Here is a 23,716-nt window from a genome sequence, read left to right as displayed (position 1 = left end):
TAGTACACAGATAAAGAGGGAACAAAGATTGAGGGGATGTCCAACCAGCAATTGGCCCAACTTGAGACCCACCCCATGGCAGAGAGCCAGCCCCTGACACTATTAATGCTGCTATGCTATGCTTATAGACAGGAGCCTAACTTGAATGTTTGGTCTGGGAGGCTCCAGCCAGCAGCTGATCAGGACAGATGCTGACTTGCAGCCAAGCATGAGCCCAAGCTCTGAGGGTCTCGTGGAAATGTTGGGTGAAAAATGGAAGGACCTGGAGGTCCAGGAACCTCATAAGAAGATCAACAGAGACAACTAGCCCAGACCCATGGGGGCTTTCAGAGAATGAGACATCAACTACGGAGCATGCACGGTCTGGCATCAACTAGGCCCCCTGCACAAATGTGGCTGTTGGGAGGCTTGGTCTTCATATGGGGCGCCTGGTGAGTGGAGTGGGGGCTGTTTCTAACATGGACTCTATTGCCTGCTTTTGGATCGCTTCCCCCTGGCAGGGCTGCCTGACCTGGCCTAAGGGGATGAAGATATGCTCAGTCCTGATGTGACTTGATGTACTGGGGAGAGTTCATATGGGGGGCGGAGGGGGACTTTTTAGGGGGAAGGAAGAGAGGAAGGGAGATGAAGGGGAAGGGGGGTACTGGGAGGAAAGGAGGGACTGGGAGGAAAGGAGGGAGGGGGATGTAAAGTAATAATAATAAAAAAGAAGAAGAACAACAAAAATACCCGTGAAGGGCACCTGTCTCCATGTATCTCTATACATTGGTGCTGTTCGTGTTTCTCCAGCATAAATAAGTGAGGCTGTTCTGTCAATGTGTATGCTTCCTTTTTATTTCCAATGACAGACAAGTTCCTAAGAGGATTTTGTGAAGCCATATTCCACCAGTAGTACTAAGAAGACTAAGGGAATTATTTCCAAATTTTATTAATTTAATGACTGAAAATGGTACACTGTAGTTAATTATGTATTTTTTCTAATTGCTATGGATGCTGAGAATCTTATTTCATGGTTATTGTCCATGTGTATTTCTTCTTCTGTGAATATTTTCCTTGCTAACTTATATGCATGTTGTAATTTTCAGATTTTTATCTGTAACTTACAGATTTTATTGTAAACCTAACATTTTATCAAAAGCGTAGCAGCTTTATATATAGATACATATAATATTTGCTATGGCATGTATATTAATTCTCTTAGTCACATATTTGTCTTTCCTATTATCATGATTTGGGTTCTATTTTATTGGGTTTCATTACATAGAATTTTAGTTTAAGATCAAATGTTTTCTAAATTTTTTCAAATGACAAAATTTCTCCCAAAACAGAACTTAAAGCATTTGAGTGGCCTCAAGAAGAAATTGTTTTTAATTATAACACTTAGGAACTAAAATGTGTTTTTCTCCTGTTTTCATAAGTATTTATTTCTGTTGGAAGATTTATTTTGTTCTCACCCAATCAGGGGTGTCTATCCTTTCCTTCTACCTTGTGTTTTGGGGGAAATGAAATCAAGTCATTAAGCTTGGCAGCAGGCACCTTTGCCTCTTGAGCCATCTTTTCGGCTCTCTAGGTGCTCTTCAGTATTATTTTATTTCACTATCATCATGGTTTGTTATTTGCTAAGATGATTCTAATTTTATCTCCTTAAGATACCACTTCGTTTAAAGCTTTTTTATTAGTCTATATTTTTATTTACCTATATAGCTTTTAATACAATTCTGTCCATTTTTACATAGTTTTTTTTTTTTTTTTTCCTAGACTGGGTGTCTGTGTAACCCTAGCTTTCCTGGAACTCACTTTGTAGACCAGGCTCACCTTGAAGTCACAGAGATCTGCCTGCCTCTGCCTCTGGAGTTCTGGGATTAAAGGTGTGCCTCAGCCAGCAACTTTTACACATTTTTAAATTATTGTTTATCTATCTATCTTCTATTATCTATCACCTACCTTCTAACCAAATATTATCTATATATGCATCTATGTATATAAGTATGTATAATCTATCTTTTTAGTTATAAAATATGAAGAAACACGGTCTGGATCATTAACAAACTTTTATAGTTTTTCCATTTGTCTTCATAGATTCTGATACTTGCTTTCATAAAAGTTTCTCTGAAGTTTTGATTAGTTTGCTTGTATAGCACCTTCTCATTCCCAAGGTTGAGTGTTCTATTTTGTATCGATACACACATTCATTAGATTTCATTGTATTTGTCAATACATAAAAGTACACTGTTTGAATAAAAAATTGAATGCTTCAGAATTTAAGTTTAAGGAAACTAAGGAAAACAGACAGAGAAACACTAGAGGGATCATAAGTGTCCACAGCCTGATCTAAGAATTGTTGCTTTGGGCCTGAGCAGGACAGCTCGTTAGCCAACTGACAAGAGGTGAATATGCAAAAAAAAATGTAGATAACGAAGAGAGGAACCCAGTTTATTGGTCTAAATCCTGGAGTCAATGAAGATATACATGTCACCCTCAGAAAACCCCAATTTTCTCAAGATAATAAGTAACAGTTCCTATGTAAAGGTGTTAATTGGTGAAAGTAACTAAAAAACTTGTTTTAAATTCCCTGTGTAAGAGCTGACAGAAATTCAATGTTCATTCCTTGTATCTGCCTAAAAAATGCTCTTTGATTAGTTATTTACTTAACTCACACTAGGTTTAGTTCTTTTTTTAAATTTTTTATTAATTACAGTTTATTCATTTTGTATCCCACCTGTAGCTCCCTCCCACTTCTTCTTCCAATCCCACCCTCCTTCCCCCTTCTCCACTCATACCCCTCCCCAAGTCCACTGATAGGGGAGGTCTTCCTTTCCTTCCTTCTGATCCTAGTCTATCAGTTCTCATCAGGAGTGGCTGCATTGTCTTCTTCTGTGGCCTGGTAAGGCTGTAATTCCCCCCCCCCCAGGTGATCAAAGAGCAGGCCAATCAGTTCATGTCAGAGACAGTCCCTGTTCCCATTACTATGGAACCCACTTGGACATTGAACTGCATTAGTTCTTAAATAATGAAACCAAAAATAAATTAAGTCATTTTTAAATAAAAAGATAATCAAGTTAGTTATTTTACGCCTTTTGGTTGAAGTCAATTTTTTGCAGTAATTTAGGTATAGCTTACAATAATGGAATGACTATATATGTTATTGTTTTTTAAACTATAATGTCTTTGTTCTCAATGATAGAAACTCAATACCATAAAGTTTTGAAAAATACAAATAAAGCTTTTACTCTTTAGCTGTAGGTAGGAAAAAGAAACATTTCTGTTTTATATTTTTATTTTTAGCATCATTTATGATGGAACCAATTTATTGGGTTATGTAATAGAATGTAAAGATCATCAATACTTTTCAGATCCTTTCAACAATCATTGTTACAGAATGGATTAAAAAAATCTATTTGAGACTTATTTAAAGTTTCCTACTTCATAATGAATTGATTCTTGAACTTTTCAGCTCTTTCTCTAGAAAACAATTTATATAAGTTTTACTTTTCAATAGTCTTGGTTATCTGTGAATCACCAATTCGACTTTCACTCTTTTGTAAGCAGTAACTTCTCTGGGAAAAGGGCAGGGGCTCCCTGTGTGGACTCTAAGTCTAAACTTCCAAAGAGAACAGGTGACCTTACACTCAATATCTTGAGAAGTTGAGTATGAGTTAAAGCTAGAAGCCAAACACTGAAAGCCACTTTACTGACAAATGCCACAGTTTTAAAATGTAGCACCAAATGCTTTTGTATTCCATTAATTGAGGTATGATGTCCACATCCTGTCCCTGCTTGCATTTGAGTGTTGATGCTGTTTGTCCAGTGGAGCATACTACAAATTATTATTGCATCAGGTTCTAGGAATTAAAAAAAAAGCTTTTGCTTCTGGTTTTGTGGCTTTGAACATTCACCTTTGTAGCCCTGAGGTGCAACAAAAGAAATCTACACCTGTCTGTTGTGAAGAAGTAGCCACAGAGCTTGTGGTTCCCTTATGGTGCTTTGGTGCACATAGGCTAAGTTCTGAATGACAGCTAGCAGAGCATCAACCACCACACCTATAAATAAAGAAGCCATGATACTGGCATAGAAACAGAATGGGGGATCAATGGAATAGAAGATCCAGAAATAAACCCACATACCTACAGATACTTGATTTTTGACAAAGAAGCCAAAACCATACAGTGGAAAAAGACAGCATCTTCAACAAATGGTGCTGGTCTAACTGGATATCTACATGTAGAAAATGCAAATATATCCATATTTATCACCCTGCACAAAACTAAAGTCCAAGTGGATCAAAGACCTTAACATAAAACCAGACACACTAAATCTGTTAGAAGAAAAAGTGGGGAAGAGCCTAGAACTCATTGGTACAGGAGACAATTTCCTGAACAGAACACCACCAGCACAGGCTCTAAGATCAACAATCAATAAATGGAACCTCATGAAACTGAAAAGCTTCTGTAAAGTAAAGGTCACTGTCGTCAGAATGAAATGACAGCATCAGACTGGGAAAGGATCTTCACCAACCCTATATCTGACAGAGGGCTAATATCCGGAATATATAAAGAACTAAAGAAGTTAAAAAACAACAAGTCAAGTAATCCAATTAAAAAATGGAGGACAGAGCTAAATAGAGAATTCTCTGTAGAGGAATATAGAATGGCAGAGAAATACCTAAAGAGATGCTCAACATCCTTAGTCATCAGAGAGATGCAAATCAAAATGACCCTGAGATTCTACCTCACATCCATCAGAATGGCTAAGATCAAAACCTCAAGTGACAATACATGCTGGAGAGGATGTGGAGAAAGGGAACCCTCCTCCATTGCTGATGGGAATGTAAACTTGTACAACCTCTTTGGAAATCAATCTGGTGCTTTCTCAGACAATTAGCGCTTCCTCAAGATCCAGCTATACCACTCCTAGGCATATATCCAAAATATGCTCATGTACACAACAAGGACATTTGCTCTTTCATGTTCATAGCAGCTTTATTCATAATAGCTAGAACCTGGAAACAACCCAGATGTCCCTCAACTGAAGAATGGTTATAGAAATTGTGGTACATTTACACAATGGAATACTATTCAGCAATTAAAAATAAGGAAATCATGAAATTTTCAGGCAAATGGTGGGATCTAGAAAAGATTATCTTGAGTGAGGTATCCCAGAAGTAGAAAGACACACACAGTATATACTCACTTATAAGTGGATATTAGGCATATTAAATATAGGATAAACATACTAAAATCTGTACACCCAAAAAAGCTAAGTAAGAAGGAGGACCCTAGGTAAGATGATCAATCTTTCCTTAGAAAGACAAACAGGATGGACATTGGAAGACGGAGAAAAGAGGAAACAGGACAGGAGCCTACCACAGAGGGCCTCTGAAAGACTACCCAGCAGTGTATCAAAGCAGATGCTTTTTATGGTATCCAACCATGCTTGGGGAGAATGTCCTGCTTCAATGGCTGTAAAGGCCTGAATGATCATGGCTGCATCACACTGTTGTGAGACTCTAATCTTGCATATATACCACAGGCAAACCAAGGAGACCAACACCAGAAGGCCTGCTAACCCTCCCATGCCCGCCCATTCCTTCAGATGATTCATGGCTGCAGCAATCCATGTTGATAATCCTGTGGCTAGTCCTGCGTCCACTCCGGTAGAATTTACTGTGACAATGGCCACTCTCAGCTGCTCCATCGTAGTATCGAATTCTCCAGTCCAATTACCTAAAATATAGCTCGACAATTGTTTAGACAGATTTGCAGCACAGGAAAAATTCTCATGTTGTATGCTAGTGACACAAAGTCCAGCATACTTTCATTGACAGCCAGGATGCGAGGCTAAGCACTGCACTCAGGGTCAGCCGCTTTGGACCCAGAGAAGAGCATGTCTGATTGCATGCGGGTTGATGCCCCAGGTCCCGCCTCTGAGAAAAAGGTATCGGACGGTCTGATGCTCTTTGGGTGGATGACACCTAAATGAACATCTGTACAAAGTCCCAATTTATTTCTAATATCAGAGATCAGACCTCTACTCTTGCCTGATGCGTCTAAAACAAAAAGGGGGAACTGTAGAGAGCTGCGGAATGCTATGCCTTAAAGATGGAGCTGGTTTCTGCCTTCCACCTTCCCGATGGTGAGTGCTCTCTGTCACGAACAACTCCACATTTGGCTAAGGCCGAGGATCTGGCTTGCTTCCATGTATGTGGACCTATCTGCATTGCCCCCGTGGCACGCCTGGGTTGGCTACCCAGAGGCTATTTAAGCTGTGGGCTGGCTTTCCCCGGGGTCCGAGGATTGTTCAATGTTCCTGAATAAACTGCATTGAAAAAAAAAAAAAAAAGCAGATGCTGAGGCTCATAACCAAACTTTGGGCAGATTGCAGGGAATCTTATGAAAGAAGCGGGAGATAGTAAGACCTGCAGGGGACAGGAGCTCCACAAGGAGAGCAACAGAACCAAAATATCTGGGCACAGAGGTCTTTTCTGAGACTGATACTCCAACCAAGGACCATTCATGGATATAACCTAGAACCCCTACACATATGTAGCCTATGGCAGCTCAGTCTCCAAGTGGGTTCTTTAGTAAGGGGAACAGAGGCTGTCTCTGACATGAACTCAGTGGCTGGTTCTTTGACTTCTTCCCCCTGAGCGGGGTTCAGCCTTGCCAGGCCACAGAAGAAGACATTGCAGTCAGTCATGACAAGACCTGATAGGGTAGGGTCAGAGGGAAGGAGAGGAGACCCTCCCCTATCAGTGGACTTAGAGAGAGGATTGGGAGGAGATGAGGGAGGGGGCTACAGCTGGGATACAAAGTGAATAAACTGTAATTAAAAAATTAAAATTAAAATTAAAAAAAGAAGCCCTCGAGGTGAGTTCAGCCTCCTACCCTCACACTGATGACCCAAGTTCAAGAGGAAATATGCCCCACTATTATTTTCTCCTGTCATATGCCTGAAAGATAATTCAGCAAATCTGATGAAATGGTCAAACTTGTAGGAAGATCCTGATCTTTTAAGAAAGTGATTCAGGAGAGATCCAGAGAGGGAGAGAAAATTGGAACTCACACTGTATCTCTTTGACCCTTTGTTGAGAACAACTTTGGGCTATCATGCATATCCTCATTTTAGGACAGATGCTTAATTTTTTTATCCTTAAATAAAGGGCATATTTTTAAATAGTGTGATTAAACCCTGTGGGTCTAGTTCTTGCCTTTTTGGTCTTCTCTAGTATAGTTTGATCTATAAAAACGATAAATTATCAGGAAAAGGGTATACAACTATATTTATTTTTAACTTGTGCACAAGGTTATGATAGAAAAAGCTAATGCTTCCAAAAGTTGTGCTATTTAAGAACTTATACTCAATCTTAATTGAAGAAGTAGAGAACTATAAATAATTTAAATGACACTCTATGAGCCCTTGGAAGAGACTAGATAGAATAGTTTGTCACAGTCTGTTGCCCACTTACAGAGCCTGCTCTTGAATTAAAATCAGTCTTTCCTGTTGAAGAAACTCGTTCAGAGAGAGCTTATGACAATTGAGTTGGTTTTCTAACACGTACATTTAGATTTTTGTACTGACTTGACACAGTCACATGTCTGTGTCACACACACACCTCTCTGTCTAGATTTAAAGAACCATTATTTTTCTGATTTTCTTTTAACTACCTGATCATTCTGCCTTCAATCATAGTGATGACTGGTTATACCCAGTTTTGCACAATTGCAAAAGGAACACAAGCAACAACAATTTTGAAATGCATTACAATGCCAAGGTTTATATGCGCTCATTAAGCATTAATTGGTAGTTGATGGCTATTGCTATTTTTATCGCCATTAGTTCATAGCAGTATAATTAGTAATGCTAAGTACAGGAACCACATTAATAGTGTTACTAATTGTAAATCTGGAGATAGAAACACAACATGACTGGTTAATTTCTACACAACATCTCATGATAATTAGCTAAAAGGATTTGTGTTAAACTAGAAAAGTAAATGATTTAAACTTTTCTTACATTTTCTCTCTGTGTATGTATATTTTGCAATACCAGTCTTTGACGTATAGATTATGTTATACCATCTGATAGTAACATTTTATTTTATTTTTTTACATCTCAAATAGTCTATGATAAGCAATGATTTACTTATCTCTTTAAGGTAAAATGCAAAATCACTTTAAAATAAATTTTATCATTCCATTTTCAAATTTCTGAAAGAATATATCTGAAATTCTGTACAGCTCCTATTATATTGTAATTGGTTCTCAATGTTTATTAACAACCCCCTGACTATCCCACTGTCATTCTTAATTTATTTAGCAACAATCTGGCCCAGTTAAAAAATTTTTGACTAAAATATCATAATAATACAATTAAGGATAAAATGTTCTCAAACTGTAATAAATAAAAAAAATTAATGTGGACATCCTGTATATTATATTCATGTCTGATGAGTTAATTCCTCTTGCAGCTGTATTATATGGCTGTTAACAGGCTGTAGTAAAAATAAAAACATGAAATTATTGTTTCAGTGTCTTCTGTGTCTACTAAAGGAGACTTTAAATTTTAGTTTGCTAAATTTTGCTTTCTTTGGTTTACGAAGGAAATTTGGTGAAGTGCATGCTAAGCAAATTAGGAACAATAAGATAAAATGTGGCCATGTATAAAATTGTGAGTTGTTATGTAAGAAATCACAAAGTAGATTTAATTTTATATCTTCCTTTATAATAGTTTTCATTTACTCGGTGAAGCTCTTCAGAGACAATATAGAAAGTATACCACTCATGTTCGCTTTTGAGTTTTTAACGATTAGATTGCATTTGGAAAACACTGATTTTCCTTTTATCGACTTGATTTTCTTTATTCTTTTCACACCTGATAATCACTATATATGTTTTTCTACCTTATTGGTAAGAAAAGAGCCAGATTGATGACTTTAGCGTGTTGAAACTTGGTAAGTCAATATACTCTATGACTTAAGAATTTGACAAGATCAGTAAAAATGAGTTTAACTTGTTTAGAATGCCAATATAAATGTACATGGTCTTTGTGTGGTGGTGCAACAATTAAGAAAAAGAAAGATGACATGTCATAGTAACAATCCTTCAAGAGTTTATTTTCCTTATTGGCATCTTGCAACTACCAGCTTTATCACTCTTTCTTGAGCTTTCAATTCTTAACAAGATGCGTGTTAACCTGTGAAGACGCACAATGCTGTTATTTAGTTGTAAGCAGTTAATGACTGCATCATCTCTTTTAGCAGGAAATGCCTTAGCTGACAGAAGCTTTCTTTTTTTTAATTTTATTTATTTTTATTTTTTTATTTTTTATTTTTTTTTTATCAGTTACATTTTATTAACTCTGTATCCCAGCCGTGTCCCGATCCCTCATTCTCTCCCAGTCCCTCCCTCCCTCCCTCATCTCCACCGTGCCCCTTTCCAAGTCCACTGATAGGGGGACCTCCTCCCCATTCATCTGATCCTGTTTTATCAGGTATCTTTAGGACTGGCTGCAAAGCCCTCCTCTGTGGCCTAACAGGACTGCTCCTCCCTTCGGGGGTGGGGAGACCAAAGAGCCAGTCATTGAGTTCCTGTTAGAAATAGTCCCTGTTCCCCTCACTTTGGGAAACCAATTGGTTACTGAGCTACCACAGGCTACATCTGAGTGGAGGTTCTAGGTTTTATCCATACATGGTCCTTGGTTGAATGTCAGTCTCAGAAAAGACCCTGTGCCCAGATATATTTGGTCCTTGTGGAGCTCCTATCCTTTCCCCATCAGACTAACTCCCCTTCTTTCTTATGATTCCCTGTACTCTGCCAAAGGTTTGGTCATGAGTCTTTGCTTTGAAAACACTGCTAGTTAGACTCTTTCAGATGCGCTCAGTAGACTCCTGTCATACATTCAATGCACATCCCATCTGTCTTTCTAAACGAGGATTGATCATCTTACCCCATGTCCGCTCAATTGATTATCTTTTTTAAGTGTATAGATTTCATTATGTTTATCATATCTTATAGGTCTATATAAGTGAGTATATCCCATGTTTGTCTTTCTCCTTCTGGGATATTTCACTCAGAATGATCTTTTCTAGATCCCACCATTTGCCTGCAAATTTCATGATTTCCTCCTTTTTGATTGCTGAGTAGTATTCCATTGTATAAAAATACCACAATTTCTGTACCCATTCCACCGTTGATGGACATCTGGGTTGTTTCCAGGTTCTGGCTATTACAAATAGAGCTGCTATAAACATGGTTGAGCAAGTGTCCTTTTTGTGTACTTGAACAAACTTTGGGTATATACCTAGCAGTGGTATAGCTGGGTCTGGAGGAAGCACTATTCCTATTTGTCTTTGAAAGCGCCAGATAGCTTTCCAGAGTGGTTGTACCAGTTTACATTCCCACCAGCAGTGGAGGAGGGTTCCCCTTTCTCCACAACCTCTCCAGCATGTGTTATCGCTTGAGTTTTTCATCTTGGCCATTCTGATGGGTGTAAGGTGATATCTCAGGGTCGTTTTGATTTGCATTTCCCTGATGGCTAATGAGGATGAGCATTTCTTTAAGTGTTTTTGACAGAAGCTTTCTATTTACCTTTAAAAGTTACCTATATAAATAATAGGAGACAGAGGCAAATGATGATTATTTTTCATCACATTAACCAACAAATGAATGAAGTGCTTAAAGAGCTAGCGGGAACAAGCTGCTTGTTGTATTGTGGGTAAAATTTAAGTCTAAGATAACACTATTTGACTTAACTCTGCACTGTTTTTTCCAAAACAGAACACGAAGATGCATCTTGTTCAATCAAACAAGAAAAGAGAATCAATTATTTTATCCTTTTTGTGATGGCTAATGTTAGCAGAGAAAAGTGGTACTCGTGTCTTTACTTTTATTAAGTGTTCCCTTTTAAAATGAAAGCTAATAATTAGCTGCAACTAATTATCACTGATCTGAGAAAGCCGGGACTTCAAAATGATATAATATTTAGAATTTTGACGGCCTTGGACAGTGTGAAGCAGATATGTGTGGGGCTCTAGAATTCAGCCTGGGCTGAGAGGCCTGTAGCCTATTCTTCCAGACCTTTTTGTTACCTGCCAGCAGATGTCCCTATAAGGCAAGAGTATCTTACAGTTAGGCTGCTGATTTTGAAAACGAGAAACTGAACCAACCGCTCATCACATTTCCAAACATTACCGAGGGGTAAAATGCACTGTACTCTAAGAGTACACTTAGTTTGCTTCTGAAAGCTAAGTAGAACAACCTTCTTTTTCTTTTTAAATTTAAGTTTTTTGCACTCTCCTGTCAGGTGAGTGTGTGGTATCAGTTTTCCTTCTCATTTTTTTAAAATTGAATGAAATTTAAAAGAATGAAATTTTTAAAATTTAAAAGAATGAAATTCTTGAGAATTTCATGTAATGCATTTTGATTGTGTTCATTCCCTCCCCCAACTCAAGATCCATCCCCATTTGTCTACACACCCATCCTTGTGTCCTTTTTTTTTTTTTAATCCCACTTTCTTTCTTTTTTTCATCTTTTACAGTATTAGGACTTAAACTCCATGCCTTATAATGCTTAATAAGTACTCGACTGCTGAGCCAAATCCTGCCTGCCCCCTACCCTGACCCCTAAAATTCCATAAAGTACCCTTTGTGCTGCCCATAAATTCTTGGATGTGTGGCCGACAATGAAGCAACACCAGGGGCTGCATCTTTAAAGGAAAAAACAAAAACAAAAGCCAAACAACAACAACAGTGACAACAGAACTGCAACACTTTCTCTTTCCCTGAAGCTATCAACAGCCAATAGCCATTTAGCTAGATGTGGGACTTTGTTACCCTCATCCTCTCTCCATGTTGGATTTATGGCTGGCCTAAGCCTGCATAGTTTCTGTGTGTACTGCCTCAACCACTAAGAATTCATAATGAAATTAATTTTGTATTTTGCTTGGCTTACAGGCTTTCCTGATACTCTGTGTTTACTTCTGGTATGCTTCTCATCTGTCATTTTCTTTTTGAACCTCATTCCTTTTTTTTTTTTTTTTGTCCTTCGCTGCTTCCTTCCTCTATATCTCTGGAAGAAATGCAGGTGAAGATGCAGAGGTTCCAACATATAGTAAGATTCCAGCCTGTTCTGAGCTTAGTGCTTTTCTAGCAAGAACCCAGTACGTGTAATCACAGATAGTTTATGCTAAACAGTCCATCTTTGAAAATAAAGATTGTATTATTCCTCATCAAAGAACTGTTTAGTATTGTTCATCTCACCTGCTTTAATGAATGCATAAGAGCCAAAGTATGCTGCTCTTTAATTTATTTTAAGCAAATGCAAAGTGTTTCTATTTAAAATAATCTGTAGTCTCTTGGTAGGTTAAACAGGGTTTTGTTTCTTTTTAATTAAAATGGCAAAGCTTTCCACATTCTTATTTAATTTAATCCTCAGAATAACCTGGTAAGTAGGTAGCTCCAATTCTGCAAATGAGAAAATGCAGGTACAGTGAGGCAGATAGTAGAAGATAAAGTCTCATTGGTGGTAATTAAGGGACCAGGCTTACATCCTGGGATGCTGACATTTAGGGACCAGGCTCATATTCACACTGATGCTCATCTCCTCTATAAAAACATATTAAATACAATTTTATAGCAGTGAGATAGGATTGTTACACTGGCTGGATTTAGAGTACTTACAATATAATGTTGAACTATTTGCAGTAGTAAATTGGTATGTATCATATGTACCATACACACAGCATTTAACTTAGATGTAGTGTATATTTTTCAATAACAAATATTAAACAACTGCTTCATTCCATTTTTTAATCTTTTTGTTTGTTTTCGATAACGGTCCCATGTAACTCAGGTTGGCTTCAGACTCACCTCTGATCTTCCCTCCTCCTGTCTCGTGAGTGCTGGGATTACAGGCCAGTGACAGGATGCTCAGCATAGGCCTCCTTTGTTTTAAAACAAATATATTTAAGCTGGACACAGTGTCACACGGCTATAATCCCAGCACTCAGGGAGGCAGAGGCAGGCAGGTCTCTGTGAGTTTGAGGCCATCCTGGTCTACAAAGAGTCCAGGACAGCCAAGGCTACACAGGGAAATCCTGTCTTGAAAAACCACACATACACAAATAAACTTAATTTGTGTGTGTGTGTGTGGGGGTATGCTTGTGCAAGCATGTGGAAGTCAGAGGACAACTTGTAGAGTTGGTCTTCTCCTTTTGCAGGCCCCAACTCAGGTTGAACTCAGGTTGATGTATGTGTGATTTTCTGTCTTCTCTTTGGGTTGACACACTTAAATTCTATTATGAGGAAATTTCCATGTGTGAAGAACTGGTACCTTCAGAAGTATACTTCAAATGTCAGAACAAGCACATGGTGAGAGTGAATGATGATTATGTTGATGATGGAGTGTGTGTGTGTTTTAATAAAAGCTTCACTTTCCATTGAAAGTGTCAAAGTTTAGTTAGGAATATATCATATTGTTATAATAACAAACTCTCTAATCCCATTTCTCTAACCAAATTACTTAAAGAAATGCATTCCATTATGAAACAATCATTTTTGTTATAATGTGTCCTCGGTAAAACTTATAGAACAACTAGATGAAACAAGCCTATGCTAGCATTCCTGAGAACCTCCTGTCTCCTGTTACTATGAGAAGATCATCTGCTTAAAAATACTTAGGGCTGTAGTGGGCCCAGGGGTCTTTTCTGAGACTGATCCTCCAACCAAGGACCATGCATGGATATAACCTAGAACCCCTGCACATATGTAGCCCATGGCAGCTCAGTCTCCAAGTGGGTTCCCTAGTAATGGGAACAGGGACCATCTCTGACATGAATTCAGTGGCTGGCTCTTTGATCACCTCGCTCTGAGGAGGGAACAGCCTTACCAGGCTACAGAGGAAGACAATGCAGCCAGTCCTGATGAGATCTGATAGGCTGGGGTTAGAGGGAATTCAAGGAGGACCTTTCCATATCAGTGGACTTGGAGAGGAGCATGGGAGGAGATGAAGGAGGGAGGGGGCTACAGTGGGGATACAAAGTGAATAAACTGTAATTAATAAAAAAAAATAAAAAGATCTCCTTGATCTTTTAAATTCATGTTCTCTTTTTTCATTAATTTTGCTTAGGTTTTATGAAGAACATTTGAACAAAGGGGAATAGGATGTGTTTCAGAGAACTACTTTGAAGGATCTCATTGGCTTGTTTTCTGTATTTCTGAGTGGCATTCATTATTTTTTTGAATATAGCAAAGGAGACTTGTCACATGAAGATCTTTTTAAAAATTTATCATTTATTACAATTTATTCGATTTATATTCTGGCTGTGGCCCCCTCCCTTCCCTCCTTCCAATCCCATTCTTCCTCTCTCTTCTCCCCCTAGGCCCTGTCCCCTAGTCCACTGATAGGGCAGGCTTCCTCCCCATCCACCTGACCCTAGCCTATCAGGTCTCATCAGGACTGGCTGCTTTGTCTTCCTCTGCGGCCTGGCAAGGCTACACCCCTTATTGGGAGGTGATCAAAGAGCAGGCCACTGAGTTCATGTTCGAGACATTCCCTGCTCACCTTACTAGGGTATCTATCCACTTGGAGACTGAGCTGCCTATGGGCTACATCTGAGCAAGGGTTCTAGGTCCTTTCCATACATGGTCCTTGATTGGAGTATTGTCTCTGCAGGGTCCCCTGGACCCAGATTTTTTGGCTCTGTTCGTCTCCTTGAGGGGCTCTTGTCCCCTCCAGGTCTTTCTATCTCCCCCATCATGAAGATCTTAACAGAAGAAATTCAGAGAATGGTCTCCCTTGTCCTTTCAGCCTGATTCAGAGAGGGGGATGGGAGAAAGATGAGAGTGTTTTTCTTGTCTTTAAGGTTTTCTCAGTTTCTAGGGTATTATATTTTCGGGAAAACATTTTCACACATTGTATCACCATTATGTTTATGAGCTGTATGTATAAAAAGTTAATATTTGAATTTGGCAAGAGGGAGTTGATCTAACAAACGATGCTGATAAATTACCATCTGTCTAGAAAAACAAAAATTCTCTGTTCTATACATTTTTTTATGTTTTTGAGATAAACAGTCAAGTAACAAAATTTTTATATTTCTGAGATAAAGAGTCAAGTTACAAAAATGAATACAAAATTCTTAAAACTATCTTGATAAAAATGTGTACAACATAGAGAAAGTGTTTTTTTGGTTTTTTTTTTTAGGAGAAAGTTTTTAATCAAGGTAGATGATACAGAAGTGTTCATAAGGTAGACTTATTTTACTGAACTAAAGCTTCTGCCACATATCTTTTGCCACTGAGCAAATACATAATAAAATTTTGTTAGGAAAAAAAAGAACACATTTTGTTGAACAAATTTATTTTATCCATAATAATATAGACATGGTTATAACATACTTATAATAAGAACAATTTGATAGAGAATGAACAATGTGGCCCCAACACTTATTACTTGGTCCCAAATTCCTATTATCAAGAATTAAGCAGTGACATAGAATTTTGTTGTCACCAACATGGTAATAATTAAAAGATCTCTTTTTTTATTTCTTTAAATTTTATTTTTCTGTATTAATTACACTTTACTCACTTTGTATCTCCTCCCCCCGTGATTCCCTCCCTACTCCTGTCCCAATCCCTCCCTTCCTCCACCCTCTGCATGCATGCCCCTCCCCAAGTCCACTGATAAGGGAGGACTTCTTTTCCTTCCTTCTGATCCTAGTCAATTAGGTATCATCAAGAGTTGCTGCCTTGTCTTCTTCTGTGGTCTGGTAATGCTGCTTCCCCCTCAGGGGGAGGTAATTAAAGAGCAGGCCAATCAGTTCATGTCAGAGACAGTCCCTGTTCCTATTACAATGGAACCCACTTGGGTACTGAATTGCCATGGGCTACATCTGTGCAGGGTTATCTTAGGTTATCTCTATGCATAGTTCTTGGTTGGAATAGCAGTCTCAGGAAAGACCCCTGTGCTCAGATATTTTTGGTTCTGTTGCTCTCCTTATGGAGTTCCTGTCCTCTCCAGATCTTACTGTTTCCCAGTTCTTTCCTAAGATTCCCTGCACTCTGCCCAAAGGTTGCCCATAAGTCTCAGTATCTACATTGATAGTCTGCAGGGCAGAGCTTTTCAGAGGTCCTCTGTGTCAGGCTCCTGACTTGTTTCCTCTTTTCTCCTTCTTCTGATGTCCAGCCTCTTTGCCTTTCTGGATAGGAATTGAGCATTTTAGCAAGAGTCCTCCCTCTTGATTAGTTTCTTGAGGTGTACAGATTTTAGTAGGTTTATCCTATATTATATGTCTATATGAGTGAGTATATACCGTGTGCATCCCTCTGCTGCTGGGATAGCTCACTCAGGATGATCTTTTCCAGATCCCACCATTTACCTGCAAATTTCATGATTTCCTTGTTTTTTATTGCTGAGTAATATTCCATTGTGTAGATATACCACAATTTGTGCATCCATTCCTCCACTGAGGGGCATCTGAGCTGTTTCCAGCTTCTGGCTATTACAAATAAGGCTGCTACAAACATGGTTGAGCAAATGTCCTTATTGTGTACTTGAGAATCTTTTGCATATATGCCTAGGAGTGGTATAGCTGGATCTTGAGGAAGCGCCATTCCTAGTTGTCTGAGAAAGCGCCAGATTGCTTTCCAGAGTGGTTGTACAAGTTTACATTCCCACCAGCAATGGAGGAGGGTTCCCCTTTCTCCACAACCTCTCCAGCATGTGTTGTCTCTTGAGTTTTTGATCTTAGCCATTCTGATGGGTGTCAGGTGAAATCTTAGGGTCGTTTTGATTTGCATTTCCCTGATGGCTAATGAGGTTGAGCATTTCTTTAAGTGTTTCTCTGCCATTCAATATTCCTCTGCAGAGAATTCTCTGTTTAGCTGAACATAGTAAAGGCGATATACAGCAAGCCTATAGCCAACATCAAACTCAATGGAGAGAAACTTAAATCATTCCCACTGAAATCAGGGACAAGGCAAGGCTGTCCACTCTCTCCATATCTTTTCAACATTGTTCTTGAAGTCCTAGCTAGCGCAATAAGACAATTGAAGGAGATCAAGGGGATACAAATTGGAAAAGAAGAAGTCAAAGTATCATTATTTGCAGAAGATATGATAGTATACCTGAGTGACCCCAAAAACTCTACCAGGGGACTCCTATAGCTGAATAACACCTTCAGCAAAGTGGCTGGATACAAAATTAACTAAAAAAAAAAAAAAAAATCAGTAGCCTTCCAGTATACAAAGGACAAAAGGGCTGAGAAAGAAATTAGGGAAACAACACACTTCACAATAGCCACAAAGGACATAAAGTACCTTGGTGTGAACCTAACCAAGCAAGTCAAAGACTTGTATGAAAAAAATTTCCAGTCTCTGAAGAAAGAATTAGAAGATATCAGAAGATGGAAATAGCTACCATGCTCATGGCTTGGCAGGATTAATATAATAAAAATGGCCATCTTACCAAAAGCAATCTACAGATTCAATGCAATGCCCATCAAATTACCAACACAATTCTTTACAGAGCTTGAAAGAAAAATTCTCACCTTCATATGGAACAACAAGAAACCCAGAATTGCCAAAACAATTCTCTACAGTAAAAGATCTTCAGGAGGTATCTCCATCCCTGATCTCAAACTGTACTATAGAGCAACAATACTAAAAACTTCATGATACTGGCATAGAAACAGACTGGTGGATCAATGGAATCAAATAGAACACCCTGACATAAAGCCACACACTTATGGACACATGATTTTTGACAAAGATGTCAAATCCATTCAATGGAAAAAAAAGACAGCATCTTCAACAAATGGTGCTTGTCTAACTGGAAGCCTACATGTAGAAAAATGCAAATAGATCCATACTTATCACCCTGCACAAAACCAAAGTCCAAGTGGATCAAAGACCTCAACATAAAATTAGACACACTAAACCGCTTAGAAGAAAAAGTGGGGAACAGCCTAGAACTCATTGGCACAGGAGACAACTTCCTGAACAGAACACCAACAGCACAGGCTCTAAGAACAACAATTAATAAATGGGACCTCATGAAACTGAAAAACTTCTGTAAAGCAAAGGATACTGTCCTCAGAACAAAACGACAGCCTAGATTGGGAAAAGATCTTCACCAACCCTATATCTGACAGAGGGCTAATATCCAGTATATATAAAGAACTAAAGAAGTTAAACAGCAAAAAAATCAAGTAATCCAATTAAAAGAACTCTTGATTCCAGGAGCACAGAAATGGGAGTGTCTTGGTGACCTAAGGTTGACAACATGAAGAGTTTCATACATCTTGCATAACATTATGAAATACATATTAAATTTAATACCATGTGTATTTCCTGATGGTCTCTTTCATTGAAATAGAAATCTCCTTCAAGGAAACAAAAACATGTGCAAAGAAAAGTGCATTGCCTACTTGGGTAATTATTACTACACCATAAAATGTACAAACCATAAAATCGATTTAAAGGATGTATTCGTTATCTTGGAAGTTTTGGCCCTTCATAATATCGAGTGAGAAAAGTAGGATGGGGAAAAGCCAGCACCATATGATGCAGTATTTGTCAAAGAAGGACACACCACCCCATGTTGGTAACTGAGTAATGGTAAACACATTCCTGGTTCTTTAAGTTCCCTCTAATAATATAAATAAGGGAAATATAAAAATACCTACTAAATTGTTAACAAGAAAAATTGTTTGGGAAGAACGTGAAAGAGGAGCATACAAAAAAGCCAAACAATATACTTGGAAAGCTGGGGCTGGTAGATTGCCAGTCCGAGGCCAGCTGAGGCTTATAGAGCATGACTGGGAAAGAAACAATGAAGTGAAGTATTTTCATGTAACTAATCATTCCCAATCCTCTTTATTAGAAGAAAGAGAGCCAAGAATTCAGCCTCTTTTCTGCTTACTTATTATATGTTCATATGATAGCACTCCATATTCTTTTTGTAAGGAATTTGTCCTATTTTTCCATATTTTCTGTTTTCCTCTACTCTTAAAGACATTCTTCCTTTATACCAGGAGAGATACCTTGAACACAAGCCACCCAAAGACACATTACAGAGTATAAGTAATGTAGGCTCTAACTCAGATGTATTGGGGATCAAACCCATTCAGTTATTATTTAAATCGCTTTGGATACAGCGTTCATTATTTCTTGCCTCTAGTTTATTCCTCCACAGAATGGAGAGAAACTACTTTGGAGGGATTGTGTTAAAGACCTATTTTACAATGCGTGCAGGCACCTTGCTCTGTACAAAGTGGAACTAACCCATTGCTTCCATTCTCAGAATACTCAGCAAGTTAGTTAGATTCATGTAGTGCTGAGTTTAATGGACATTCTTGATGTGGAACGCACAGTAATTATAACGCACAATTAGTTGCCCTCATTTCCTGTAATACCAAGGTGCAATAAATAGTCTTGTAGAGTTGTCTGCATGACATCCAGGTTCGGACAGTAGGATCTTGTCTTACCTTGGCTTGGCAAACAACCTGTTTGGGATTGTTTTTATGTGTTATACAAACAAAGAACACATTTAGGTACAATAAGTTGTCCTTCATAAAGGAAGAATTTATGAAATCTTGTGGTTTTCATTCCATGAAAAGTGGATGTAATTTTAGATCATTTGGCTAAGATTTTAGGTAGTTTTTCCCCTAATAGAAAATGTCTATTATGTGTTGTTCTCACTTCTAAGAAAACAGGTTTACTTGTATACTATATCCATGCAACCAAACTGGAGATCTGGCTATGTAAGAGCCAGATAAAGAATATAGCATTGAATTTTGTGGGTAATAGAGAAAGTTCAATGTAACATAATTATACACAGTACACTTTTGAAAGAAAACATTCATATTGACTTAAACTATAAAAGGTAAAATTGGAGGACATTAAGAACATTATTCTGATGTTTAACTTTTCTGAATTCTAGAAGTCTGGTACGATCTTTACTTATGGAACTCATTGGATTGTAACTTATTCTAGTATATCTAAATTTTTTTTTTAGAATGAAAATTTTAAGCATAATTCATTGACTAAACATCTTTCTGCCACCCAGTTTTCCAGTTATAAAAACAATAGCCACTTGTGATTGTGTTCAGTAAATTTTAATTATAATTATCTAGTCTTATAAATAAGTTCATAGAAAACACAGTCTTTCCTTTTTGCATTGCTAAATATAATTTCCCTTCTCTGTTACCAATCTTATTTAGAAAAGTACATTCATATTTTTCTAATAATTTATTTTGTCTTAAAATCTTTAAGCAACTCCTGTAAAGTGATATTTACTGGACTAGAGAACTGGATAGTGTAAAAAAAAAACCTGCACATCAAAATTAACTCTGGCAATGCATAGAGTTAGTCTTTATTTCCTCTTGTTATCTTACTACTGTTGGTAAAAACTTTAATCTGTGGTGAATAGTCCCATGTGGGTAGGGCAGGGTGATGGGCTGAGATTACTGTCAATTCAGCATTTGCTGCTGTGTATACAGAGCCTGGATTATGCAGCCTCATATCTACTCCTTAAGCTCCTGAGAGGATTTTTGTTTCTTCTAAACATCTTCCAGGTTTGATTTTCAAAAATCATACTAAAAATTCAACCTCCAGAATCCAAATTCATGAAAGTTCTATATTTGTGTTTTAAAGTTTCTTTATAGGGTATTTTTCTCTTTATAAAATAAGCAACTTCTCAACATTTAAAAAATACAGCAAAGATATTATAAATGGGAATTATCACCCATTTTAACCACCATTTTCATTTTTTATTAATTAATTCAATTTACATCTCAGTCATAGGCCCTTCTCTCCTCTCCTCCCAGTCCCATTCTCCTTCCCACATCCCCTCTCCCCTATTCATCATAATAGGTTAACCATCATTTTCATTAGACTACTTTCTTATAAAACGAGCAGAAAACATGAGTGAAAAAAAGAGAGAGATGTAAAAGGAATTTTTTTTCAATCTTTTTCCACTATGTATTTTATTCATTTGAAGACAAAAGGCAAGGCAAGCATCTTAGGGCTTCTGTTTGTCACACGAGTATTATTTTCAGGCAGCACAAGGAATCTTGCTTTTCCAAAGTCAGGTTCCAAACTTGGGATTGCAATCTAATGAATATATTCATAAGACACTTTCTACCAATACCAAACAGACAGCAGCAGCACAGACTGCATGCTTTGGAATTCCCCAGGCCATATTTGATTGGAAAATATCATAAAACAATTTAATTTAATCATAAAACAATCCACAATTTAGTAATTAGGAACTATAACATGTCTGTCGGACCTCTGTACTGTCCTCTGACGTCACACTGTGAGTCAGTACATTTAAAAGCAGACGAAAACCCTTTTTAATGGCTTGCTATCTCCTTTCTTTTTTTGTAAAAGGAATTTTTATTCACCTGTTTCAGTTTTTGTTTCAGAGGCTTACTGTCTCTGTCTGCTAACCTAGGCCTAGTCCTGGAAGCTCTTAGCCTCCATACCAACCAACCAGGCCTAGAATGTTTTCAACCTCTGAGATTTACTGCTTAATAAGCTCACCCTTTCTTGTTGTTACTGAGCTCTGGGTTTGTTGGTTCAACTCAGCTGTTCTGGCTCAAACTCCTCTCCCAACTCACTTAATATCAATCTGGACTTTCTCTCAGTCTCTGAATTGCTCTATTTGGCCTCAAAATAACTCCAGCAGTCTTTTCTAATTTTCTGACTCTTTCTCTCTCTTTCTTTTTCTTTTCATTGCCCCTTAAGTAGTTTCCTTTCTTCTCTTCATGAGAGTTGGGTATATCCTATTCTGTCAAAGCTTCTCTAATTTGTCATTTTTTCTGCCACTTAATTAGACATCACTTTCAAACATGAGTGCTTCCTTTTACAAACTAACTTTACCTCCATTGTTTGGGATTAAAGGTGTATACTACCATGCCTGGACCTAAGCTTTTCTTTAACTGAAACTCACTCTGTATCAGACTGGCCTTGAACTCAGATCTGCTTGCCTTTGTTTGTTTCCTGGATTAAAGCTGTGTTTGTATTCCAGCTGAATCACACAGACCTAGCATGTCTTTGGAAGTGATCTCTTGCCAGAGCATCCATGTTCTGAATTAAGATTCCTCTATAACTTCTCTCTTTCTCTTTAAGATAAAAAATTGAACACAGTTTAACTCTTACAATAGAAACAAGTATGAATCCCACAAACTTAACAGTTCAAATGTCCTTATGACGATCCATTCGGCCACTGATGCAATGATACTCCATAATTGCAGTCCTGGTCATCTGTCCTTCAGCAACAGGCCATTTCAGCATCGAGGTTTTCCAGTCTGCAGTCTGATAAACTGTCTGTCCCTTTTCAGCTGGTTTGTTAAGCTGTCTCCATGCAGGGAGATATGCTTTCTATGTTGTCTACACTGACGTTTTTCTGTATCTCTTCTTAGAGTTGTGCCTTTCATTTGGAAGCTTCTCTTATTTGGAACAGATCTTTATCAATTTTGATGCAACCTATAATCTTTCAGCACCTATGGAAATATAGGCCAAATCTCTTCCCTAATGTAACATATTCCCTGAGTTCCATTCTGATGTTAAAACATGCATTGGTTGCTCTAATTCAGTAGTTTTTGTCCCCATCACCCAGTGTCTTTCAGTTAATCTTAGTTCCCCTTTCTGTTTATCAAGGCACAATTAGATCTTATGAACCCACATATAAACTGGACATTTAGGCACTTCCAGTCCGTGGTCCAGTTCCATGGCAGTGGGCTAGGCTCCACTCCAGTGAGCTAGGCTTCTTACTCATTATCAGTGAGCTATCTATCTTGATCCTCAATTTCATTAGGTACCCTAGGTTCACAATTAAGCATTTTCTGTTCTGCTGTTCTGCCTCAGTTCTCCTCTCCAAGCTAACTTATTAAATCTGGCTTTTTCTATTGGTTTCTGAGTTGCTCTGCTTGGCCTCAAACTAACTCTAGAAATTTTTTCTAATCTTCTGATCTCTTTTCAATTTCTGGGTCATTCTGTCATCACCTATGTCTAGCTTGTTCTCTCTTCAGCCTGTCTCTGTAAAACTATTCCAGTATTTTCTCTCTTTCTCTTTGCATTGCCCCTTAAATAGCTTCCTTTTACTCTCTCTTCTCATGAGAGTTGGAGGTATCCTATTCTGTCAAAATCTTCTCTGATTTGTCACTTTTTCTGCCAGAGAAAGATAGGTTTTAGTTGGGTGGATTATTTTATTTTCATAGAAAAACAGCATATTCTAAATTTCTTTTTAGCTCAATTTTGCTTTTGGAGTGACTATGGCCTAAAAACACAGATTTAGGTTACCCCAAATTCCATATTCCAACATGGAAGCAGTTTTCATGAAGTTTTACAGTTTTACAAAGCAAAGAGAGTCATAAATCAAGGCAAATTTAAAATTCACTTGTGGTGAGTGCATCAGAGAAGTGGTTACAGCAAGAGGGGGGAATCTTTTCTGTAGGCCCCATATGCTATCAGATGACCTTCTTAGTTTTTGGGTTGGTGGAAGCTTGAAGTCTTCTAAGTTACTAGATGCCATAGGTTTTTATCTATTAGTGACAGAATGTTAATTCTGCCAGTAGTAGTTAAGGTATGGCTGTTCTGGGGGCTAAAGCTAGCCCAAGATAAAGTAATTAGCCTTTGAACCTGCATCATTCCAACCTCTCTACAGAATTGAAGTTCTGATCAGTTTCTGTAGACTCATTTTGTCAGGGGTTCTTA

Source organism: Meriones unguiculatus, chromosome 6 (genome assembly GCF_030254825.1).
Source record: "Meriones unguiculatus strain TT.TT164.6M chromosome 6, Bangor_MerUng_6.1, whole genome shotgun sequence".
In the NCBI taxonomy this organism is placed as follows: Eukaryota; Metazoa; Chordata; class Mammalia; order Rodentia; family Muridae; genus Meriones; species Meriones unguiculatus.
This window is presented reverse-complemented; position numbering follows the sequence as displayed.